Raw genomic sequence first — 27683 nt, 5'->3', positions numbered from 1 at the left:
AGCATCCCACAGCGTAGTGTAGCGCCTCTTGCCTACGCGTTTCGAGAGCTTGTCCCTTCTTCATGGCATGGCGTTAGTGGGAAAGGCGAAAGCGTGCACTTGATTAAGCAGGTGATATGGTTTTTCTTAATCCCGCCTCAGTGGGCGTGTTGTTGCAAGGCACCCTGGTTCGTGTAGTCCTGGGCAATAATGACAGTCCATAGTGGGTGCTGCTTTGCTGAATCCCTTTGTTGTTCTCCCCAGTGGGTCGCTGGCGATCCTCTGTTGCTTCCACTGCTTTAGTGATGCCCCAATCGAACAGGCACATTGTTCCGCATATTGTGTTGACTCGCAACACTCGGATCCGCAAGAGCAGCGGGGTTGTCCTCGTGACCCTGGCTGGCCACCACATATTCCAAATGTACTTTGCCATGCAAATGACGACACCCACACAACGTATGATTCATCCTTTAATTCGAGAGGCAGCAGCGGACTCACAGAGCATCCCACAGCGTAGTGTAGCGCCTCTTGCCTACGCGTTTCGAGAGCTTGTCCCTTCTTCATGGCATGGCGTTAGTGGGAAAGGCGAAAGCGTGCACTTGATTAAGCAGGTGATATGGTTTTTCTTAATCCCGCCTCAGTGGGCGTGTTGTTGCAAGGCACCCTGGTTCGTGTAGTCCTGGGCAATAATGACAGTCCATAGTGGGTGCTGCTTTGCTGAATCCCTTTGTTGTTCTCCCCAGTGGGTCGCTGGCGATCCTCTGTTGCTTCCACTGCTTTAGTGATGCCCCAATCGAACAGGCACATTGTTCCGCATATTGTGTTGACTCGCAACACTCGGATCCGCAAGAGCAGCGGGGTTGTCCTCGTGACCCTGGCTGGCCACCACATATTCCAAATGTACTTTGCCATGCAAATGACGACACCCACACAACGTATGATTCATCCTTTAATTCGAGAGGCAGCAGCGGACTCACAGAGCATCCCACAGCGTAGTGTAGCGCCTCTTGCCTACGCGTTTCGAGAGCTTGTCCCTTCTTCATGGCATGGCGTTAGTGGGAAAGGCGAAAGCGTGCACTTGATTAAGCAGGTGATATGGTTTTTCTTAATCCCGCCTCAGTGGGCGTGTTGTTGCAAGGCACCCTGGTTCGTGTAGTCCTGGGCAATAATGACAGTCCATAGTGGGTGCTGCTTTGCTGAATCCCTTTGTTGTTCTCCCCAGTGGGTCGCTGGCGATCCTCTGTTGCTTCCACTGCTTTAGTGATGCCCCAATCGAACAGGCACATTGTTCCGCATATTGTGTTGACTCGCAACACTCGGATCCGCAAGAGCAGCGGGGTTGTCCTCGTGACCCTGGCTGGCCACCACATATTCCAAATGTACTTTGCCATGCAAATGACGACACCCACACAACGTATGATTCATCCTTTAATTCGAGAGGCAGCAGCGGACTCACAGAGCATCCCACAGCGTAGTGTAGCGCCTCTTGCCTACGCGTTTCGAGAGCTTGTCCCTTCTTCATGGCATGGCGTTAGTGGGAAAGGCGAAAGCGTGCACTTGATTAAGCAGGTGATATGGTTTTTCTTAATCCCGCCTCAGTGGGCGTGTTGTTGCAAGGCACCCTGGTTCGTGTAGTCCTGGGCAATAATGACAGTCCATAGTGGGTGCTGCTTTGCTGAATCCCTTTGTTGTTCTCCCCAGTGGGTCGCTGGCGATCCTCTGTTGCTTCCACTGCTTTAGTGATGCCCCAATCGAACAGGCACATTGTTCCGCATATTGTGTTGACTCGCAACACTCGGATCCGCAAGAGCAGCGGGGTTGTCCTCGTGACCCTGGCTGGCCACCACATATTCCAAATGTACTTTGCCATGCAAATGACGACACCCACACAACGTATGATTCATCCTTTAATTCGAGAGGCAGCAGCGGACTCACAGAGCATCCCACAGCGTAGTGTAGCGCCTCTTGCCTACGCGTTTCGAGAGCTTGTCCCTTCTTCATGGCATGGCGTTAGTGGGAAAGGCGAAAGCGTGCACTTGATTAAGCAGGTGATATGGTTTTTCTTAATCCCGCCTCAGTGGGCGTGTTGTTGCAAGGCACCCTGGTTCGTGTAGTCCTGGGCAATAATGACAGTCCATAGTGGGTGCTGCTTTGCTGAATCCCTTTGTTGTTCTCCCCAGTGGGTCGCTGGCGATCCTCTGTTGCTTCCACTGCTTTAGTGATGCCCCAATCGAACAGGCACATTGTTCCGCATATTGTGTTGACTCGCAACACTCGGATCCGCAAGAGCAGCGGGGTTGTCCTCGTGACCCTGGCTGGCCACCACATATTCCAAATGTACTTTGCCATGCAAATGACGACACCCACACAACGTATGATTCATCCTTTAATTCGAGAGGCAGCAGCGGACTCACAGAGCATCCCACAGCGTAGTGTAGCGCCTCTTGCCTACGCGTTTCGAGAGCTTGTCCCTTCTTCATGGCATGGCGTTAGTGGGAAAGGCGAAAGCGTGCACTTGATTAAGCAGGTGATATGGTTTTTCTTAATCCCGCCTCAGTGGGCGTGTTGTTGCAAGGCACCCTGGTTCGTGTAGTCCTGGGCAATAATGACAGTCCATAGTGGGTGCTGCTTTGCTGAATCCCTTTGTTGTTCTCCCCAGTGGGTCGCTGGCGATCCTCTGTTGCTTCCACTGCTTTAGTGATGCCCCAATCGAACAGGCACATTGTTCCGCATATTGTGTTGACTCGCAACACTCGGATCCGCAAGAGCAGCGGGGTTGTCCTCGTGACCCTGGCTGGCCACCACATATTCCAAATGTACTTTGCCATGCAAATGACGACACCCACACAACGTATGATTCATCCTTTAATTCGAGAGGCAGCAGCGGACTCACAGAGCATCCCACAGCGTAGTGTAGCGCCTCTTGCCTACGCGTTTCGAGAGCTTGTCCCTTCTTCATGGCATGGCGTTAGTGGGAAAGGCGAAAGCGTGCACTTGATTAAGCAGGTGATATGGTTTTTCTTAATCCCGCCTCAGTGGGCGTGTTGTTGCAAGGCACCCTGGTTCGTGTAGTCCTGGGCAATAATGACAGTCCATAGTGGGTGCTGCTTTGCTGAATCCCTTTGTTGTTCTCCCCAGTGGGTCGCTGGCGATCCTCTGTTGCTTCCACTGCTTTAGTGATGCCCCAATCGAACAGGCACATTGTTCCGCATATTGTGTTGACTCGCAACACTCGGATCCGCAAGAGCAGCGGGGTTGTCCTCGTGACCCTGGCTGGCCACCACATATTCCAAATGTACTTTGCCATGCAAATGACGACACCCACACAACGTATGATTCATCCTTTAATTCGAGAGGCAGCAGCGGACTCACAGAGCATCCCACAGCGTAGTGTAGCGCCTCTTGCCTACGCGTTTCGAGAGCTTGTCCCTTCTTCATGGCATGGCGTTAGTGGGAAAGGCGAAAGCGTGCACTTGATTAAGCAGGTGATATGGTTTTTCTTAATCCCGCCTCAGTGGGCGTGTTGTTGCAAGGCACCCTGGTTCGTGTAGTCCTGGGCAATAATGACAGTCCATAGTGGGTGCTGCTTTGCTGAATCCCTTTGTTGTTCTCCCCAGTGGGTCGCTGGCGATCCTCTGTTGCTTCCACTGCTTTAGTGATGCCCCAATCGAACAGGCACATTGTTCCGCATATTGTGTTGACTCGCAACACTCGGATCCGCAAGAGCAGCGGGGTTGTCCTCGTGACCCTGGCTGGCCACCACATATTCCAAATGTACTTTGCCATGCAAATGACGACACCCACACAACGTATGATTCATCCTTTAATTCGAGAGGCAGCAGCGGACTCACAGAGCATCCCACAGCGTAGTGTAGCGCCTCTTGCCTACGCGTTTCGAGAGCTTGTCCCTTCTTCATGGCATGGCGTTAGTGGGAAAGGCGAAAGCGTGCACTTGATTAAGCAGGTGATATGGTTTTTCTTAATCCCGCCTCAGTGGGCGTGTTGTTGCAAGGCACCCTGGTTCGTGTAGTCCTGGGCAATAATGACAGTCCATAGTGGGTGCTGCTTTGCTGAATCCCTTTGTTGTTCTCCCCAGTGGGTCGCTGGCGATCCTCTGTTGCTTCCACTGCTTTAGTGATGCCCCAATCGAACAGGCACATTGTTCCGCATATTGTGTTGACTCGCAACACTCGGATCCGCAAGAGCAGCGGGGTTGTCCTCGTGACCCTGGCTGGCCACCACATATTCCAAATGTACTTTGCCATGCAAATGACGACACCCACACAACGTATGATTCATCCTTTAACGGAACAATGTGCCTGTTCGATTGGGGCATCACTAAAGCAGTGGAAGCAACAGAGGATCGCCAGCGACCCACTGGGGAGAACAACAAAGGGATTCAGCAAAGCAGCACCCACTATGGACTGTCATTATTGCCCAGGACTACACGAACCAGGGTGCCTTGCAACAACACGCCCACTGAGGCGGGATTAAGAAAAACCATATCACCTGCTTAATCAAGTGCACGCTTTCGCCTTTCCCACTAACGCCATGCCATGAAGAAGGGACAAGCTCTCGAAACGCGTAGGCAAGAGGCGCTACACTACGCTGTGGGATGCTCTGTGAGTCCGCTGCTGCCTCTCGAATTAAAGGATGAATCATACGTTGTGTGGGTGTCGTCATTTGCATGGCAAAGTACATTTGGAATATGTGGTGGCCAGCCAGGGTCACGAGGACAACCCCGCTGCTCTTGCGGATCCGAGTGTTGCGAGTCAACACAATATGCGGAACAATGTGCCTGTTCGATTGGGGCATCACTAAAGCAGTGGAAGCAACAGAGGATCGCCAGCGACCCACTGGGGAGAACAACAAAGGGATTCAGCAAAGCAGCACCCACTATGGACTGTCATTATTGCCCAGGACTACACGAACCAGGGTGCCTTGCAACAACACGCCCACTGAGGCGGGATTAAGAAAAACCATATCACCTGCTTAATCAAGTGCACGCTTTCGCCTTTCCCACTAACGCCATGCCATGAAGAAGGGACAAGCTCTCGAAACGCGTAGGCAAGAGGCGCTACACTACGCTGTGGGATGCTCTGTGAGTCCGCTGCTGCCTCTCGAATTAAAGGATGAATCATACGTTGTGTGGGTGTCGTCATTTGCATGGCAAAGTACATTTGGAATATGTGGTGGCCAGCCAGGGTCACGAGGACAACCCCGCTGCTCTTGCGGATCCGAGTGTTGCGAGTCAACACAATATGCGGAACAATGTGCCTGTTCGATTGGGGCATCACTAAAGCAGTGGAAGCAACAGAGGATCGCCAGCGACCCACTGGGGAGAACAACAAAGGGATTCAGCAAAGCAGCACCCACTATGGACTGTCATTATTGCCCAGGACTACACGAACCAGGGTGCCTTGCAACAACACGCCCACTGAGGCGGGATTAAGAAAAACCATATCACCTGCTTAATCAAGTGCACGCTTTCGCCTTTCCCACTAACGCCATGCCATGAAGAAGGGACAAGCTCTCGAAACGCGTAGGCAAGAGGCGCTACACTACGCTGTGGGATGCTCTGTGAGTCCGCTGCTGCCTCTCGAATTAAAGGATGAATCATACGTTGTGTGGGTGTCGTCATTTGCATGGCAAAGTACATTTGGAATATGTGGTGGCCAGCCAGGGTCACGAGGACAACCCCGCTGCTCTTGCGGATCCGAGTGTTGCGAGTCAACACAATATGCGGAACAATGTGCCTGTTCGATTGGGGCATCACTAAAGCAGTGGAAGCAACAGAGGATCGCCAGCGACCCACTGGGGAGAACAACAAAGGGATTCAGCAAAGCAGCACCCACTATGGACTGTCATTATTGCCCAGGACTACACGAACCAGGGTGCCTTGCAACAACACGCCCACTGAGGCGGGATTAAGAAAAACCATATCACCTGCTTAATCAAGTGCACGCTTTCGCCTTTCCCACTAACGCCATGCCATGAAGAAGGGACAAGCTCTCGAAACGCGTAGGCAAGAGGCGCTACACTACGCTGTGGGATGCTCTGTGAGTCCGCTGCTGCCTCTCGAATTAAAGGATGAATCATACGTTGTGTGGGTGTCGTCATTTGCATGGCAAAGTACATTTGGAATATGTGGTGGCCAGCCAGGGTCACGAGGACAACCCCGCTGCTCTTGCGGATCCGAGTGTTGCGAGTCAACACAATATGCGGAACAATGTGCCTGTTCGATTGGGGCATCACTAAAGCAGTGGAAGCAACAGAGGATCGCCAGCGACCCACTGGGGAGAACAACAAAGGGATTCAGCAAAGCAGCACCCACTATGGACTGTCATTATTGCCCAGGACTACACGAACCAGGGTGCCTTGCAACAACACGCCCACTGAGGCGGGATTAAGAAAAACCATATCACCTGCTTAATCAAGTGCACGCTTTCGCCTTTCCCACTAACGCCATGCCATGAAGAAGGGACAAGCTCTCGAAACGCGTAGGCAAGAGGCGCTACACTACGCTGTGGGATGCTCTGTGAGTCCGCTGCTGCCTCTCGAATTAAAGGATGAATCATACGTTGTGTGGGTGTCGTCATTTGCATGGCAAAGTACATTTGGAATATATATGTATATATATATGCAAATGCCTGGCGCATTCTTCCACTTCCCAGCAGGCGAGGAGGAAAGCACACGGACACCAAGCGTGCTTCACAAAGATTTATTCAGAAGTCAGCAACGGCATAACATGTCATTACGCGTTTCGGCCACCAGGTGGCCTTGATCACATGAGGTAACAACCATACTGAACATCCTTATATACACAGCATTTTGTGATCACGTGATAATTGGTGATGAACGACATAGAAAACATGTAGCTGGTCACGATTAATCTATAGCCATGAATGTCTGCTTTGAATTACAATATTTCTGGTTAACTTGTCATTATACATTGTTATAAAGGCGTACAAATACATGAACATTAATGTTGGTAAAGTGCAGATGCTTATTGTGCAAAATACGCAAAATTAAAGTGCAAATTGCAATAGTATTATTGTGCAAAATCAGCAGCAAAGTGCAAAATACAAATATTTGTATGAATAAAGTGGCTATGTAGATGATCAAAATACATTTTGATAAAACCTTGGCATGGTTGCCTAAAAGGCAATTAACGATGTAAAATACCAACATATTCTTGTGCAAAATACGCAATAATAATACCAAAGCTGATCTGCAAGGCAAAAATGTCAACCTAGTTCATGAATGCTCATGAATAAAAATACCAAACGCCCATCTAATGATTGACAAGAAAGATACAAAACAGATAACAAATATGTCGGTCATGTGAATATTAATTTTCCAGGGAGATGTGGAATGGGTGCAAATGTGGCAAAATAAAAGGATGGAGAAACATAGAGAGGCGAAGGAACAATCATAAATTTGGAAATGGAAAATCTTGGAATACTTTGAAATAAGCATCACATGTATGTATATATATATGTATATATCACTGTAACTCGTGACGCATCCAAATTGGAAAGACGATATGTGTAGTCGCACCATCTTTGAAAGTAAGAGTCTGCGCAAGGAGGAATTATGCCGATTTGCGGACCAGCGCTGCTAATATGGAATCTCTGAACCTGCCCTGGCATCGAGGGGCCCACTGGAGGGTTTTTTCAATGTTTAAAGACAATGCTGTAATTAAATTAAATAAAATGTTACACGGAATCCACTGAGGATAAAATATTTTTACAAGGACCACAAGTCCCTGCATGCTTCACTAAAGCCCACTGGGGGCAGGATATAAAAGTGCATGCAAATTCGTGTCACATGTTTTCAGCTGCCTAGGAAGAAGAGGCTGCTGCCTCGAAACGCGTTGGCAATGGAGAAGAACTTTTACCTGGTATGCAGAGGCAGGCTTTCCTGTAAATGAACTGTTTAGGCAGAATTAGCAGTCGAGTGCGACTTCAAAGCTCACGGGCCTTTGCAGTACAATTGAATTCACGGCGCCCGGCCGTGGAAGTTGCACCATCTTTGAAAGTAAGAGGCTGCGCAAGGAGGAATTATGCCGATTTGCGGACCAGCGCTGCTAATATGGAATCACTGAACCTGCCCTGGCATCGAGGGGCCAACTGGAGGGTTTTTTCAATGTTTAAAGACAATGCTGTAATTAAATTAAATAAAATGTTACACGGAATCCACTGAGGATAAAATATTTTTACAAGGACCACAAGTCCCTGCATGCTTCACTAAAGCCCACTGGGGGCAGGATATAAAAGTGCATGCAAATTCGTGTCACATGTTTTCAGCTGCCTAGGAAGAAGAGGCTGCTGCCTCGAAACGCGTTGGCAATGGAGAAGAACTTTTACCTGGTATGCAGAGGCAGGCTTTCCTGTAAATGAACTGTTTAGGCAGAATTAGCAGTCGAGTGCGACTTCAAAGCTCACAGGCCTTTGCAGTACAATATATATATATATATGTATATATATATATTATCTACTGGCGGTCGCCAGTAGATAGTTATAGTTAGGACCGTGTTTCCATAGGAAATCCGCAACATTCTATTTGGAATAACTTTGGCGCCGGTTGACGAATCCTCGCGAAATTTTCAAAATAGGTGGGGCGCTCTGCTCCTACCCTGAAAGTCTCGGGGGGATTCGTCAAGCGGGGGCTGAGAAAAAAGGGGGGTCCCAAAACGCGTTTTCCCCATGCAATTTTCCATAGGGACCTTTAGTCCAAGGTACAGCCCGAACGGCTGAACAGAATTACTTGAAATTTGGCAAAGAGGTAGTCCTCAGGTCAGGAATGTGCCTTTTGCATATATGGTGTCAATCTGTTCAGTAGTTCCTGAGAAAATCAAAAGTAAAATCACATACATATCTGGGCGGAGCCTAACCACACATCTCATCGTGAGATCTGATTGGCTGTCAGTACTTCATCCAAGAAGTGTTGGCAGCCATCTTGGGACCAATATACATGATAGCACCTCATTAAAAAGCATTGCAGTTAATAGAAGGTTTTAAGACTTTAGTTACATTATAAATCATTTGTTGATGGTACCATACTCATTTTAGGAATTGTGGTGTGTTCTAAGATGATTTTACCATGGGAACAAGCCTTCTGCTGTGATATCACGAACCATGTTTGAGAGAAAACTATTTTCTCATACTTTTCCCACAGAGGTTTGGAAGGTGATCTATAAGCTAAACTGAGAGCATATTTTCTGTAAATTCACATTATCTTTCTCAGTCATGTAAGAATGAAGTCTGACATTCTCAGTAAAACATGTACATCCAACAAGGGCAGAGACTGTCAGTTGATTCCTTTGTGTTCTACTGCAGCTTCCCAGAGTGCTCTAAAGAACAACTAGAGCGCTAACAGTCTTACTTATGACAAAAGTATGGCACACCTGAAGCCATCTTGATTGGAATAAAGTGGTAACACTTAAAACATTTAATTTACAAAGGAACAAAATGAAGGGGTTCATTTTGCCATATAAATTATGATTAGTGCTGCAGAAAGAAAAACTAGGGCACATTTTGACTTCTGAAATCCTCTTTTATTTCATAAAAACATTATGATATGCAGACTGAAACATGCACTTTGAATACCAGCAGCAGACTTGCCTGGTGAGCAGTAGCTTTACTACAGTGATCTAATGAGCAACTAGAGTGCTAACATTCAGAATTTATGGAAAATGTGTGACACATCTGAATGCCTTCTTGATGGAATCAAAGTAAAAAACTGAAAGTATTTCCTACTGAGGAGACTGCAGTAAATGAGGAAATTAGGAAACTTCATAACAAATAAATCTCCCAAGATGGCCACCAGAGACAAAAGAGCCCAAATGTAGCCCAAATATCACCCAGATGTAGCCCAAATGTAGCCCAATGACAGAAATGTGCAAAAAAATTATTTTTTGTGTATTTGCAGTTTTATATAGTGCAGACTTGTCAGGTATTGGAGTGCTTTACATGAACATTGGTTACATCACACAAGATCAAATTCATTTTGGTTGTAGACATGGGGAGATTAAGTGATTTGACCAGAATCACAGAATGTTGAGCTGAAGCAGAAACTCCAACCTGGTTCCCCTGGTTGAAGTCTGCAGCTCTGGAAGTAACACCACACCCTCTCCCCTTGGATGCAACATTTAATCAAGTGGTCAACTGGATAAAAAAACTAAGATTACAAATAATTTAAAAGTTCTTTGTCACTATTTGAAAACTCGGAAAATATGTCCTCATTTTAGTTTTTTAGAGCACTAACCATAATTTTGATGCAAATAAGACCCTCTCATATATGTAATTTCTAAAGGAAATGCTCTAGGCATTACAGTTTTGATTACATCAAGATGACGTCAGGCATTCCACACTTTTGTAATAAATATAGAATGTTAGCAATCTAGTTGTTCATTGGTATACTGTTGAGAGGCAGAGGCCAGGGGCACGGACTCTGAAAATTGAAGGCAGGTAGGAGAGTGCAGAGGCAACAATTTGACCACACTAGGCAGGCAGGAAGGGCAGTGGCAGCAAAACAGACTATGGAGGGCAGTGGAAAGGGGGGCAGGGGCAACAAACCAACAATACAGGACTGGCAAGAGAGGCTGTGGCAATATAATAGACCATTGTGGGCAGAAGGAAGAGGCAGTGGTCATACAACCATACATGCCAACAGACCCATTTCAGCCATGAAACGTCCAATGTTTTTAAGCTCAAATGGGCTTTACTAGATCTGTTTCCTGTCTACAATCTTCTCTTTTTCAATATAACTCAAAGGGGAAAATCAATACCCCAGTTTTATTTCAAAATCTCCCTCTTACCAAGTTCAAAATGTTCGCAAGTATGGTACATTGGATGATGGTAGGCAGGAGGAATTGGGGTAGGGACATGGACTCGGATAACAGAGGACAGGAGGGACATTTTGAGGTGCACCAAACTGACCCTACAGGGCAGGCATCCGGGTTTGCAGCAGCACAATACACCACACAGGGCATGCGGGACGGGAGTGCAGCACAACAATCCATAGAAAGCAATAGGGAGGGGACAGGACCATGCACATGGACAACAGACAACAGAGGGGAAAGAGGCAATGGTAGCTAGCTGACCATAATGGACAGACAGGAGAGAAAGCTGCAGCATAACAGACCATAAAGGGCAGGAGGGACGGAGCAGGGGCATTACAATGGAACCGACAAGCCAGGAGGGAGGGAATAGGGGTCTGCACATGGAAACAGAGGGCTGGGGGCAAGGGGGCAGGGCAGGAGCAGCAAGATGACCATGGAGGTCAGGCAGGATGGGCACTAGAAACAAGACACACCATAGAGAGCAACAGTGAGACTATGATGGCATACACACGGACCATGGAGGGAAGGTGGGAGGGAGTCAGGAGCAGCTAGCTGACCACACAGGGAAGGTGGGAGGGGCCATGGCAGCACAGAAGACCATGCATGGCAAGCTGGAGGGTTAGTGGCAGCACAATGGCTATGATGGGCAAGAAGGAGGGTGCAGGGGCATGCACAAAGGACCATGGAGGATAGAAGGGAAGGTCAGGACCTGGGCACAGACAAGAGAGTTCAGGGGAAGGGGCCTCACAACAGACCGCGCGGGGCAGGCAGGAGGAGCAGTTGCAGCACAACAGACCAGGGAGGGCAGAAGGGTGTGGCAGTAAAATGACCATGGGGGACAGGAGGAAGGGGATAGGGGCATGGCATGTGGTCAGGCAGGGTGGAGGGGGCAGGGACAGGTTACAGTCATCTGACAATGCTAGGCAGGTGGTAGGGGAGTGGCAGCTCAACAGAACACTCAGAGTAGATAGGAGTGGCAGGTCCATGGAACATGGTGGTCAAAAAGGATGGAGCAGGGGCATGCACAAAGACATCGGAGGGCAGGGGGAAGGAGAATAGGGGCAGCAAGCAAAGCACAGAGGCTAAGCAGGAGGTCAATGATGGGCCATAGAATTGGGCAATGGAGGGCAGGATGAGTGGACTGGTACATCATGCTAAATGCAGGGCAGTGGCAGCACATCAGACCATGCATGGCAGGAGGGAGGAGGCTAGTCCATGGATTCAGACAACAGAGGATAGGGAGGAGGTGGATGGGGCAGCAAGCTAACTGTTCATAGAAGGTGGGTATTAGGAACTTTATTGTTTTTAAAATGTGTGTCTGTGCAAACTACTTAAAATATGAACAAGTATGCAGCATAATCTCACTTTTATTCAGGAAGAAGAGGACGTTTGGGACTGTGACTCCGGGCTCACTTGGCAGAAACATCCCCTGACCCTCCACCCCCATCGCAAAATGTAATGCCCGTGAAAAGGGTAGGTGGACGCAGTGTTATATAGAACATAGTCCTGAGAGCACAATTGAAAATGAAAACTAGATATAGTATATGGTATAAACTATGCACCAAAAAGTGTGATATAAGATGAACCGGGGCGTGAATTATAATATGCAATACATTGTGCGCAATGACAGATTCATTGGAGAGCGCGAGATAGCACAGGCACTAGCGCTTGCTATGTGATATGCGCCTTGGAGTGTAATATGCACAGGGCAGTGTTGTGTAACCTAAGTAGTCTCTAAAGTTGTAATATAAAATATGTGCTGGGTAGTGTAACATTGCATATGCACTGTGACAAAGATATGGATCCCAGATTGTAATATGTATGGCATAGCGCTCTGCTTTATAACATAGGCATCGAGGAAGGCACGTTAGTTGGGCAATATAACCCGTGCGAAGGCAAGTGTGGCATGACATATTCACGGGGTGGTGTTACAGTGCACATGGGCTAGAGAGTGTCATAGCATACGCACTAGCTGGTGGAATACAACACAGAGGTGTGTGGCACTCGGCGGGCACTGGTGGGTGTAACACAGCATTGGGCTCAGCCAGGAGCACGCTGTGACTCTCAAGTGAGGTTTGTCTCCTTTCCAGAGAGTAAAATAAAAAGTATTACACATCCGGCGGTGGATGTGTGTTTTATTAACCGTGAGGGGGTTTCTTGCATAGTTTGGTCGAATTTTTGTCGAATCCCCTTTGAATGGCTTGGTGTGTATGTGTATTAAATGTGCCCGTCAATAGCTACCCATGTTTGTATAAATAAACGACAAGGGTGTCTACTTGGAGAGTACCCACCAGCGGGGGCGCCGGGATTAGGCACGGTAGGGTGTCAGACATGTCAGAGCTTCACTAGCGGTGTGAATACATTCTACGTGGATTCATTGTATGCATAGTCGCCTTTTAATGAATATCACGCAAATCGTCATGGTGATAGGTACATACGGTTTGTCGAGCATGTCCTAGGTGTTTCTATAAATATATTTAAAAAAAATAAAATAAGAAACAAAGGCCGGCCCCGGGGGATGGGGTCCCCGGGGCCATAAGTGGCCTGAGGAGGGGGGCAACACAGCCCCCTCCTAAAGAATAAAAAAATTAAAAAAAGGCCATGAGCTGGGGGTTGGGGTCCCCGGGGCCGATTAAGGCCTTGGGAGGGCCAAATTAATTTTTTTCAACAAAAAAAATTAGGGTGCAGACCCTGGGGGATGGGGTCCCCAGGGCTAATAAATTAGAAAAAGAAAGGGGGCCACACAGCCCTCCTTCTGAAAAATAAATAAATAAAAGACCGGCATCGCGCCGGAGGCCACTCCCCCTCCTTGCAGCACTCTGCAAACGCGCCCCATGGCCAGTTGTAAGTTGAGGAATTAATTCCCCTTCAATACTGAGGGTCCCTGATGGCCAACTAGCCCAACAGGTATCTCCAGTATGCGCCAGGGAGCTGCGTTGCAGACAGGTGTTCTGAGGCCAAGCCCCTTTTTATACCTCCATGCAACGCAGCTCTGTGGCGCTTACTGGAGGTACCTAGTGGGCTAGTTTGACCCTAAGGACCCTTAGGATTCAAGGGGACTTAATCTCTCAACTCAGAACGCCCACAGGCCCTGTGGCGCGTTTTTAAGTTGGGGAAATAATTCCCTTTCAATCCTGAGGGACCCTGGGGTCCAACTAGCCCACCAGGTGCTTCCAGTAAGCACCACTGCTCTGCGTTGCAGAGAGGTGGTGCAGGCCGTGCCACTTTTTACACCTCTCTCCAACGCAGCTCTGTGGCGCTTACTGGAGGTACCTAGTGGTCTAGTTGGACCCTAGGGACCCTCAGGATTCAAGGGACTTAATCTCCCAACTTAAAACGGCTACAGGGCGTGTTTACACAGTGGGGAAGGGAGGGGACGGGGCATGAGGTGACGTGTTCAAACACGCCCTTTGGTGCGTTTTAAGAGGTAGTTTTAATCCCCTGCCCTATTATATACTAGGGGCTTACAGAGGAGGTCATGCTAATCACAGGGGGACCCCAACACATAGTGTGCCCTAGTGTATGTAGGTGTTTTCACTGTATTCTGAGTGTCTTTTAACATAGCACTGGCTCTAGGACTGGTTAGTCAGACTCAGTTACCACCAGTATCCGTCTGAAAAAGTTGAGGGTACAGGATGATTTTGCAGCAAGGCTTGTTTCTGCTCATCTGTTTGTTCTTTCTGCACGTTATACTTCTTCCTGCACTTTTCTTCATCTTTGAGGACTTCTGTTGCTTCTTTCTGCATTTCTTTTTTTTCTTTCTGTGCGTTTTTCCTTCTTTCTTCACATGTCCTATCTCTGTAGGCATAGCTAGAAATTAGCATTTAAAAAACCTTTGAAATTCACTGAAAAAAACATAGGTTTCAGGCACGTTATAGCTAGGAATTAGCATTTAAAAAACCGTAGAAATTCATTGAAAAAACCATAGGTTTCAGGGGCGTTATAGTTAGCTGGACTTTTCACTCGTACAAAACCATAGAAATTCCCCCGTTATAGTTAGTTCAGCTAACTATAACTTGCGCTTGCAATGCACTGCTGATGACGTCACATATTACATCACTCATGACATGGTCAGTGACATCACTCATGACATCACTGATGACATCACTGATGACATCATCCTTGTGATAGAGTGGCAGACCTCCTCTCCCCCTAATATAACCTTTGATACACACATTCAAAAATAGAAATTAAAATTTTCAAAACAATGGATATACCAATACCAGTTACAACAACCTATTCAGTAATTGTAAGAACCACATCCACATCCACTCATTCACCAACAGTCCTATACAGTCACTCATACATGTACTCACTCATCATATGTACTCACACACATAGTCACTCATGCTAATAAAGAATCAAACATCCGTTTACCTGCATATACAGTTATACACACACCACCACACTTACTTCTACAGAAACTTACACATACTTAGTCTTTTTAACAATCACTTATAGAAACACATACTTATTCATACAGGAACTCTTTCAATCTCTCACTCTCACATATACTCACTTATATACACCAATAGTCACATATACTAGTTTAAAACATATGTAGTTACTCATAGAGACACTATTGAGACAGTCATTCACTCACTAACACACCCATGCACACACTCATCCACCCATACAGTCCTGCACACATGCTGTCTTCAACACATACAAACAGTGAGTCACTCATTCATGCACCTATGCACTACGTAATACCCCCCACCGAACCATACAGACATCAGACACTTATACTGATACTCAAAAAACCAACTAATATCCTATATAGACACTCATGTAGCTACTCACCAACCCATGTAGCCACTTATACACAACGTGAGAGACTAATACAGATATTTACATATTTAAACATTACTCACTAAGCCATGTATTCACTAAGATACACTTAATCAGCCAGTTATACAATCAATTTTTCAAAAACAAATCATCCATTTAGACACTTAAATACCCGTTTATTCTTCCATCGACCTTGAGATATACATATATAAAACATATGTAATTTTCAGAAAAACACACATTCACTGGATGATGTCATCAGTGATGTCATCAGTGATGTCATTTGAGATGTCATCAGTGATTTCATGAGTGATGTCACTGACCATGTCATGAGTGATGTAATATATGACGTCATCAGCAGTGCATTGCGGGCGCGCGAGTTATAGTTAGCTGAACTAACTATAACGGGGGAATTTCTATGGTTTTGTACGAGTGAAAAGTCCAGCTAACTATAACGCCCCTGAAACCTATGGTTTTTTCAGTGAATATATATATATATATATATATATATATATATATATATATATATATATATTATCTAATGGCCGCCATTTTGAGTTTTAGAGGCAGAAGAGAGCTAAAAACACAAGTGGAGAACGTGAAAAGGGGGCAGGGTAGAGAGTCCCTGACCCCCTAGGCCTTCTCAGGGGGACCATGAAAGACCCCTTAGGTCACACACAAAAAAAAACATTTAAAAATATCGCGGGGTGCGCGCACCGTGCGCGTACGGTGCGCGCACGGCAGCAAAAAAACCATAAATAAAATAGAATTAAAAATCAAGTTTAAGTGTTTAGATGTTGGTTGGCTCTAAAAAGAGCCGTTGTGTTCATGGAGTGTTTTTTTGTACCTACAAGTAAGTACCGATGCAGAGTCTAAAGTTCAAGAGGAAGACTCTGTTGCCTTCATCTGTGAAATGAACACCGTCTCCTCTATAAATGCCTTGCATGTTGTAACGCAAGTTGTTGTGGTATATAGAACCCATACCATAGTCTCTGAGGAAAGCAGAAACAGACTTATTGACGTGCTTTCTTGCTTTGTCAATCTGCGGACAATATTGGTTGGACCAGTTCCACTTTTGCCTTAGGCATATATTAGAATATACAAAGGTAGTTTGTGGAAAAAGTGACATCAATTGCACAAAGGTGTCCTTAACAAGCATTTCCAGACCTACCCCAGTTAAAGTGCCTAGGTCATTTCCACCACAGTGCACAATTATAAGGTTAGGCTGTGGGAGATGTAGAAAGGATTTCACCAAAGGCATAATTGGTGCCACTTTAACCCTCTCTGACCAATCCATTTAATGTCTACATTTGTCTTTCAAAATACCTCTTTTTTCTGCATACTTTTTACTCCAGAAGATATAGCTATGACCTACAATCCACACTGTGAACATCTTTCAAGGAGATCTGGATGCACTCAGAAGGTGTCTTTCAGTAGAATGGCAATATGAAAAGAAAGATAGTTGTAAAATGGAGGCTTACCTATTTTTTTTAAATAAAAAGAGCTCATTGGCTGTTTCAGACCATTCTACACTAAAAACTAGGCTGTATGTTTAAATTTTTAAAAGCATGTTTTGTATTGGTTCAGAAAAATGTGTTCCCACAGAAGATTACTTTGGATATGCTTTAGGTTTGAAAAGTCAAGCACTCTTGCTCTTTGGATTAGAAACATTGTGTGCTGAACTTCTGACCTCTCTGCTCACACCAGTGTTCCATGACCTGTTGCTATGGTAGGAGGCAGAAGTCATGTTGGGGGTAGGGATCATTTGGAAAGGGTTGAAATTTGCAACCAATAGAAATGTGTGTTTCCATTTGAAAAAATGTGGGAAGCACTGTGATTTGAAGTTAACATGTATATGTGTGAAAAAAGAGAGGGAAACATTGCCATTTACTGGTTCTGCTGAGAGGTGTACAGTTCAGAGATCCTGGCTCTGATAATCTGCTGTGTGAGTGCCACATTTCTTTCTCAACTAACTACTTTTAAAGGTGAGTTATGAATTTGAGAGGGGATGTATGTGGTGCATTTTGATATAAAAAATATAAATGAGATTCTTGTTTTAAAGTTGTGTTTTACATTTTATGTTTTGGAAGATATTTAACTGCCTTGAACATGTCAGATATTATGGAGTATGTCTTCACCATAAGTAAAGGTGTACTGGTATCACCCAGGAATATTGTTTTCTGCCTAGAATCACACCATGAGTCTGTGTGCACAAAGGAATTGTTGTCAGAGATTTAATTCGTGGTGGTCTGGTTCAGTAAGACTTGCATTCGTAGGAAAGGGGCAGCTTGTTTTGTTGAAGTGTGATGGCTAGCATTCAGCACAAATCAATATTTCACAAATGAGAGGGAAATGCTAACACATTTGAAAACAACAGGGTAGATTTTCCTTCCTTTCCTGCAATGGGTGAGGTAGTTCCTATGTGTTACAAACTGCAATTAAAACGTATCACACATGTACTCTTACATACATCTCTGCAGTCTTCAGGCAGTTGTGCAAGCGTCCATGCAGATCTCTCTTGCACCTGACAATACACAGTCTCTAGAAGCACGCTCTTATCACACAGGCAGTAGCTTCTCCTGCACTCCCATGCTAAGTATTCAGCACTGTGTGGTATTTCATTATAGTAGTGTGTAATGCTACCACATTCAACATCACCAAGGCTCATTTCCTTTGCTCTAGTCTAATCACTCACCCAGGTTCCACATGCTCATGCTCTCAAGTAGCTGTTAGGACATGTGCTCTTTTCTGCCTCTCTAAACTATAAGGAAAATGTGTCAGGCTGTTACAGTAATTATCACTTGCTCTACCACAGTAGTAAATGTGCTTTGAAATTGCCAATCAAAAATCGTTTTCTGCCTAGAATCACACCATGGGTCTGTGTGCACACAGGAATTGTTGTTAGAGATTTAATTCGTGTTGGTCTGGTTCTGTAAGACTTGCATTCGCAGGAAAGGGGTAGCTTGTTTTCTTGAACTGTGATGGCTAGCATTCAGCACAAATCAATATCTCACAAATGAGAGGCAAATGCTAACACATTTGAAATCAACAGGGTAGATTTTCCTTACACTCCTGCAATGGGTGAGGTAGATCCTACGTGTTCAAAACTCCAATTAACCCTTACCCCACATGTACTCTTACATACATCTGTGCAGTCTTCATGCAGTTCTGCAAGCGTCCACTACACATTCATTCAATCAAAATAAAAAACAGTATATTAGGAATAAAGCTCTTTTTGGAGAAGTGAAGTGAGTTCTTAAAAGAACTGTTTTTTTTGTCTTTTTTTTGTTTTATATTTTTTTTAGTTTTTTAACAATTTTAAATTTTTGGGGATTTTTTTACAGCACCAAAACAAATCTGGGAATCAAAAACTGCTCAACAGGAACAAAAACAAAAAAATTATGACCTGGAGCATGTGTGCTGCTGTATACGGTTTTCAATTAAATGTATGCTACTCTCTCCGTAGCAAATTACCTCATTGCACACATTGCAATGAATGTGCACTTTTTGGAACAGGGGCCGGATGTCAAGAGGCCTGGTGCATGGTGAATCTGTGGCCGCAGATGATGTGCTCGGCTGAGAAGGTCCAGGTGGAGGGTTCTCCCTTAGGGCTCTTGTGGTTTCATGAGCATACCGAATTGGATGCATTGATTTAAAGTGCCTGAGCATGCAAAAAATACTGAAGGAGTATTTTTTGGCCGGATCCCCTCTAGACAGGACACTTCCGCAAATTGTACAAGTGACCTTTGGCGCATTCACTTTTTTTTTGCCCATCTGGAAAAGTAAAATAATTCCAAATAAAAGAGTGCTTCTGTTTGCTCTTTCTTGGTGGTTCTTGAAAGGTCTCCTCACTGTCTGAAGATGACTGGTGTTCTGCCATTTCACTGGAGTAGCTCTTCAGCAACCTTCTCTCAGGAAATAAGTAGACATAGTGAGGGGAGTGGGAGTGGGTGTGGTTTTTGAAGATTCTGGAACAGAAACTACTATGAACCAATGAAAAATGTTGTTTCGTAATCACATGACTTGCCGTGCGCGCACGGAACACGCACGCATGCGCACTCAGAGCACGCACGGAGCACGCACGCATGCGCACACAAAGCACGCATGCGCACACGAAGACGCGCGCGGTAGGCGCACGGTGCACGCACGCACGTATACGCGCACAGTGCACGCACGCATGCGCGCACGGTGCACGCACGGATCGGAAATGAATTACTTTGAACCCGATTTCCAAAACATAAAAAGGAGGCAGGGAAGACACTCCCTGACCCCCTAGACCTTCTCAGGGGGTCGCTAAAGGACCTCGTAAATAAAAAAAAAACATTTCGTTTGATAAAAAATAAACGGCCGTGCACGCACGGTACGCGCAGGGTGCGAGCACGGTGCGTGCACCGTGAAAAACTCTTTAAAAATAAACAACATTTTAAACTGTTTATAAGCTTATAGAAGATATTAACTATGGCCCACATGCATCAAAACAAAAGCCAGTCGCAAACGGGCAGATTCTCAGAATCTGCCCCTTTGCGACTGGGATTTTTGCATTTGGGATGCATCATCCCAAATGCAAAAATCGCTATTTAAGGAATCTCTAAATTGCGATTCCTTAAATTGCTATTGCATTTAAGGAATCCCAAATCGAGATTCCTTAAATGCAATGCATGAAAGTTTAAAAATTAGCGATTTCGCTAATAGGGGGAGCAAATTACCATGAAGTTGAACTTCATGGAAATTTGCAAAAACTTTGAAAAATGCACTAAAGTGCATTTTTCAAAGTTCCATTTTACACACACACATGCCCTTGGGGCATGTGTGTGTGCAAGATGTATTCATATGCAGATTTCAGGGGTGCAACAGGGTGTCTTTTTGACGCCCTGGCACCCTTGAAATAGCATGAGCAATTTGCGATTCTCTAATTGAGATTAGCAAATTGAGAAAGTCTTCCCATTCATTCCAATGGGCCTCTAGGCCCATAGGAATCAATGGGGAGGTATTCCTTAATTGCGACTCGCAATTTGTGAGTAGCAATTAAGGAATGTTTAGAAATCGCTATTTTGTAAGCGATTTCTACATGCATAGCCTTTTGCTACTCCTTATTAGCGAATCTTTATTTTTCGCTATTAAGGAATCGCAAATGGCATTGTTGATGCATGTGCCAGTATGTTGTTTAACTTTATCCAAATTTTTAAAAAAAAGAGCTGAGCCATTCCATATTACAGGATACAGTCAATCTATAACTATATACATAGGTAGTTTATTGTAAAATAAATATATAAAAAATATAATAATACATAGATAAATTAGCATTTAAAAAACCTTACAAATTCACTAAAAAAACATAGGTTTCACATACGTTATAGTTAGGAATTAGCATTTAAAAAACCTTGCAAATTCACTGAAAAAAACATAGGTTTCACACGTTATAGTTAGCTGCACATTTCATTCCTACAAAACCATTGAAATTCCCCCGTTATAGTTAGTTCAGCTAACTATAACTCGCGCGACCGCAATCCACTGCAGATGACGTCACATATTACATCACTCATGACATGGTCAGTGACATCACTCATGACATCACTGATGACATCTCAAATGACATCACTGATGACATCACTGATGACATCATCCAGTGAATGTGTGTTTTTCTGAAAATTACATATGTTTTATATATGTATATCTCAAGGTCGATGGAAGAATAAACGGGTGTTTAAGTGTCTAAATGGATGAGTTGTTTTTGAAAAATTGATTAACTAAAGTTTTGAAAACTATAGAGATACCAATACCAGTTAGAACAACCTATTCAGTAATTCCAAAATCTACATATGCATCCACTCATTCATTAACACTTCTATATAGTCACTCATACATGTACTCAGTCATCATATGTACTCATACACCTATACAACCTGTTACACACCTACACTCATACACAGAGTTACTCACACACATACTCACACATGCAAATAAACATCCATTTACTTGCATATACAGCTATACACATACTACTACACGTACTTCTACAGAAACGTACACATACTTACTCTCTTAAACAATCACTTATAGAAACACATACTTATTTATACAGGAAGTCTTCCAATCTCTCACTCTCATATATCCTCACTTATATACATCAATACTCACATATACTAGTTTAAAACATATGGACTTACTCATAAAGACACTATTGAGACAGTCATTCACTCTCTTACTCACCCATACACACACTCATCCACCCATAATGTCCTGCTCACATACTGTCTTCAAAACACATACAAACAGTGAGTCACTCATTCATGCATCTATACGCCAGGTAACATCCCCCACTGAACCATACAGACACTCATACTGATACTCTAAAAACAAACTAATAACCCATATACACAGTCATGTAGCTTCTCATCAATCCATGCAGCCACTTATACACAAAGTGAGACACTGATACAGATATTTAAATATTCAAACATTACTCACTAATACTTGTATTCACTAAGATACAGTTAATAAGTCATTTATACAATTTTTTTTTTTTTAAAATACACTTATTTACCCATTTATTCTTCCATTAACCTTTAGATATACATATATAAAAAATATTTATTTTTCAGAAAGACACATATTCACTGGATGACGTCATCAGTGATGTCATCAGTGATGTCATTTGAGATGTCATCAGTGATGTCATGAGTGATGTCACTGACCATGTCATGAGTGATGTCATATGTGACGTCATCAGCAGTGGATTGCGGTCGCGCGAGTTATAGTTAGCTGAACTATCTATAACGGGGGAATTTCAATGGTTTTGTACGAGTGAAATGTGCAGCTAACTATAACATGTGTGAAACCTATGGTTTTTTCAGTGAATATATATGAATATATATATATATATATCTATATATATATATATATATATAGATATATATATATTTATTTGTCGCACAGCCTGTCCAGTGTACCAGATTCCCGAATTATGAAAAAGAAATGTATTGTGTGTGCTGTAGTTGTGTCTGGAAAATCCCTGCTGCGCATGGCTTTGGGCTGTGTGTTGTAGGGGTTGGCCACTGTGGTACGCCCAACCCCTGCTGCGTGTTGGCAAATGCTGTGCACGGTAGGGTTTGATTCCTGTGGAGGCTTGAGGACAGGGTCTGGCCATATGTGAGGCCCTGTGGCCAAATCCTGCTGCACACAGCCGAAGGCCTTGCACTGCGTTGGTTAGGCGCAGGGAACTGTGGGTTGGTATATAATAAAAAAACAAAAGTGCACTGAAATAAACCAAAGTTTAAGATAAGTTATGGTTTCCTTTTGATAACATCTCACCTTAGATTTAAAATAATCACAGAAATTCCCTTAAAAACCACAGTTAGACTGCAGTTAGCTTTATGAATAAGCAAACAAAATATTCATTGCAATTTGCAAGTTATGGTTAAAACCACATGTACAACTCACACAACACTCAGGCAAACCAAATGCAATGCTTATAAACAAATCTAACCTGTGCTTTTTTCAGTGAATTATATATGTACATAAACACACACGCACGCACACACACACACACATACAGTGCTTAATTCGCATTTTACCTTTCCCAAAAGGCGCTGTTCAGTTCTACGATTGGAATGGCTCCTCAACCACTAGCGCTGCCAGTGGAGCACAATCAGATCTACGTCAAAACAGTGCACACTCCAAGCCACTCACCTCTTGTTTGAAAACTCACCTCGTTCAAAGAGTGCTACTCCCTACTAGGATCCTTCCACCTCCCTCCCGGGGACAACCATATGAAACATCAGAGTGCGGATACAATCCCATAATAGTGTCACAAATCTAAACCCCCATCTCACACAGTGCAACATATACCTATATAACCAATAACCATGCAACTATTATTAGAGAACACAGTGCAACATATAACCAATAAACATACAAATAATATTACAGAATATGAGACCCACCAATATGTTGCAAAACATCAAACAACTAATAAAATCTATGAATTACTTTTTTAAAATACTGTCACATAAACAGAAAATTCAAAACAGCTTGTTATGAAAAACTATTTTGCTGCTTGTGAAGCAATGGCTCTTTTTGTACGGTCACCCCATTGCATTGTGCCTTATTTATTCATATAGATTCATCAAACTATGTCAAAGTTAATATGAGATAAACTTTTAGTGCCTCTCACTTACAGGTCTGTTCAAAACTTGATATAACCAACAGACAGCTAAACCTACTAAACGGCTGACTAATTTCATGCCACTCCATGAAACAGTGACAAAATGTATTAGCAAATAAGGGGCATATCAACATCAACATGCAATGAAAAATCGCAACGCGCGGTCAGCGCGATTTTTCATATCGCCGGCTAATGCTGGATTGCATCGCCTTGTTACCGCGCTATCAACAACGATTAGCGCCTTGGCGATATGAAATCCAGCGATAGAGGTGAAAACCCCCAACAGCGCTGCAAATCCAGCGATAATTTTGTGAGCTAAAGCATAAACTCGCTAATATGGCCCTGGGGCCTTAACCATCCAATCCACCTCTCATTAAACATATGGCTAAGTCAGAAAAGTTAAATAGGAGAGGTTCCGGAAAAACCATAACCTGCGTGAATCACAGCTAGGACCCGAAGGTCTCATTAATTATAAACCATAAATGCATAAAATGTTCCAAAATTATACAATGAGGTGAAAATACACTGTGATACTCTTTGTAAAAAGAGAAAACGAATAAAAGATTTGTGCCACTATTAACTTTGTATTTTAAAGCAATTCAATATAGATGTACTGTTAACATCACAATTCATCTGATACAGTATATAAGTTTCATAATGCGAATCAAAATATACATCAAGTGTTTCATAAAGAGTCCCAATGCATTTCGGGTTAATTTGTAACCCTTCGTCAGGGGTTATATGAAATCACAATCAACAATAAGCAGTAAGTTTAGTTTCTCTCCGTCGAGTCTTGTCAACCTCCAACCGGAGCTACAACAAAAACCACATAAATGAAATTAGAAAAACAAAATACATGTAGTATTTATAGGATTTGCACTCGAAAAATCAAAAAAAGAAGAAAGACCCACGAAACAGGATCCCTCACCTGATGGTCAATGTGCGCAAAAGACGACATCTCACCGAAGTGTGTTTAATAAAGAAACTACAGTGAAAAAACAGCGTAGTGCCTAGGGTCGCTGTGTATGCGCTTACCGCAACGATGTCTGGACTTGTGTCAAAAAGGATGCTCAAGCCAATAAATGGGGAAACTTCTGTAAAAAAACAAAACTAATGAAGCCTCTCTCATTAAAAGGGGCATATGTTGCACAAACAAACGAGAAACATAGTGACAACACGCTGGCTCACCCTCGTCTACCGCCTGGTGCCGTAAGGCTTTCTTTGACTCTACCAATCGATGAAAAAACTGTGCCTGTAATAAAAAGACCCATTGTCACCTATAGCCATTCAGACTCACGGACTATTTGTTACAAAAAATTACGAAAGTTAAATATGCACAACACGCTTCCGTGTCTCACCTCTCTCGAAAGGAGCCAGTTCTTCCCAAGATTACTTCCGGCATTGACCAGCTCACAAAGAGCGCATGCGTGCAGGTGGAGACAGTAAGTGTCTTATATGGAAAAAAGGTGCTCAAATAGCAGAAATGAACAGAGGACTTTCGCGATCGATATGTTGAAAAGCCGTGTGAAAAGTAAACAACGGATGATGAATAAAAAATCGAATCTACTCTGCTATGAACGGTAATGCAAAACTATGAAAGCACTGCGGTGTAAAAGTGAAATGAAATAATGAGCTCGTGTCTAAACTACCCAAACTGCAAAAGCTCACGGGTAACTGAAATAGACGAGGGTCTATGTCAGTCTTAGTGTAAAAAATGAAAGTAACAAATTAAGAAAGCAGGAAAAGTAACCAAAAGAGAAATGAATGCTAAGAGTGCACCATAGGAAGGAATATAGTTGTATAAGTAAAATTGATTACGAGTGCAAATCCTTTACAAGAGAGAGTTGTATAATGCACTGTAAAGAACAATAAGTGAAAATCTCAGATGAAACATAATAATTCGTAATGATCATTCAATCCTCCCGGGATGACCGTTCCCAGGAATTTAATCCAGTGTATCTCTCTACATGAAAGGGCAGTGTTCATGTCAATGTCTGACTGCATGTGAAGGCGCTCTAAAACTGTGAATCGTAACTGAGGAATAGTGTGGGATGTATTAATCCAATGTGTGACTAGAGAGGAGTTCATGTTTCTATTGCGGATTCTGCTCTTATGTTCAATAATCCTAGTTTTGATCTTTCTACTAGTCCTCCCAACATATACAAGACCGCACGGGCATTTGATGGCATAGATTACCCACTCTGTGTTGCAGTCTGAGTGTGTTGTAGTGTAATTTTTTTGCCTGTGCGGGGATGTGTAAAAGTGTTGCCTAGAATTACATTGCCACATTGCCCGCAATTGTGACATTTTTTCATGCCTGCATTATTCGTTTTTTTTGAGGTGATGTGACTTTTGAGAAGATCCCTCAGATTCTTAGGCCTGGTGTGTGCGAAAAGTGGAGGATCCTTAAACAAAACATGAAAGTCTGCCTCCTGTTCAATTATTTCCCATTGTTTGCGGATAGTAGATTTTATTTGTTTTCCAAGGCCAGCCTGATGTTATCTGTTACCTGGACCAATGCTGTCTCTGTGCTGTGTGCCACCCTAAAGCCGGACTGTGAGGGATCAAGCAGTCCATGGCTCTCGAGATGGTCACCGAGCTGTTGGTTTATGAGCGATTCCAATATTTTCCCGAAGTAGGGAAGTAGAAAAATTGGACGGTAATTTAGGAGCAGTTTTGGGTCGGCAGTGGCTAGGTGTGACCCTCGCTGCTTTCCACATTTTAGGAAAATCAGCCTCAGAGAGTGATTTATTAAATAGACCTGTTACACTTTCTAATAATACCGGTGCAATTGTGGGGAGAAATTTTGGAGGTACTGGGTCTGTGGGAGACCCTGATTTTATCTTCTGCATGACAGTGGTGACTGACTTAATGTCGCACTTGACAAATTCGTCCATAATATGAGGGGGCTCAGAGAGCATACTAGGCACATCTTCAGAGTAAGTGTTATTTTGTTGTGATGGGAAAGAGTGATGGATTGCTGTGATTTTATCTTCAAAGAATTGGTAAAGAGAATCGGTCCAGTCTTGAGAATTGGGGATCCATGACTGATTGATAGGAGTTCTTTCAGGATTTGATAGAGTTCCTTGCAGGAATTTTCTGCCTGAGTTATCCGATTTAAAAGAAATAGTTATTTTGCCTGGTTGATGTCGGTCATATAGCTGTGATGGATTTTCCTATATGTTTCACGGTCGGCCATGTTTTTGCTTTTTCTCCACTAACGCTCCGCGGTTCTACACAAGAGCTTTGTTATCTTTAATTGTTCTGTGAACCAGGGGGCGGTCCTGTGCTTGATTTTAACCTGGGTGAGGGGAGCAATTATGTCCAGCGCGGTCGAGATGGCTTTATCTCTGTATGTTCCATAGGTTTTATTTCTCTACACTACAACAAACCAGCTGCGGTTCGTGCAGGTAAGAGCAGTGGGGCCGCGTGGGGGGGATTTTGACAGATGACGAGGAGGGAAAACTAATTTTTTACTTAATTCTCCCTCATGGTCGTCTGTCGAATCCACTCCCTCCCAACCCAGAGCCATCGATCTTACCTGCATGGGCCACGGCGGAAACAAACCTACTGATTTGAATTATGCTATTATTTATGTAAAGAAATAACGTAACGTAAAGCACGTTTTTTTTGTGGTTTGGTGTAAACCTGCTCAAATGTTTTAAAAATATCTGTTACAAAAAGTTCTGGTTGGCCTTTGAAGGGATAATTTAAGGAAGTGCCACATTTTCCAAGCCCCAAGGAGGCAAGTCTGGGTAGGGTGAAGGAACATTGAGGTAATATTGGCGAGGGTGGGGGGAACACCAAAACCAGTCGGGGCAACACAAAAGGGGCCAAAGTGAGGTCAATTTGATGTAGAACCTCAAAGATGAGAGACTTGAATGCATCCAAACCAACAATAAA

At 43.9% G+C, this 27683-nt stretch overlaps 1 protein-coding gene across 4 annotated transcripts in view; it reads right to left on the bottom strand.

The window, feature by feature from the left end:
- The window catches only part of PPM1E (protein phosphatase, Mg2+/Mn2+ dependent 1E), an 819329-nt gene that overhangs the window by 681373 nt on the left and 110273 nt on the right, over window positions 1-27683 (bottom strand). Inside the window, exons 1-4 of one of the 4 annotated variants that reach the window (XR_014980025.1) lie at window positions 25139-25202; window positions 24969-25032; window positions 24816-24874; window positions 23695-24593 (exon numbers count right to left, since the gene is read on the bottom strand). The exons of 1 other annotated variant lie outside the window; for it this stretch is intronic. The gene's annotated coding sequence lies outside the window, so the exon portion shown is untranslated. Of the gene's footprint in view, window positions 1-23694; window positions 24594-24815; window positions 24875-24968; window positions 25033-25138; window positions 25203-27683 lie in introns of those variants that run through there. 2 more of the 4 variants (XM_085649377.1, XM_085649378.1) reach the window with 2 other exon arrangements.

Source organism: Triturus cristatus, chromosome 3_2 (genome assembly GCF_964204655.1).
Source record: "Triturus cristatus chromosome 3_2, aTriCri1.1, whole genome shotgun sequence".
NCBI lineage: Eukaryota > Metazoa > Chordata > Amphibia > Caudata > Salamandridae > Triturus > Triturus cristatus.
This window is presented reverse-complemented; position numbering and strand designations above follow the sequence as displayed.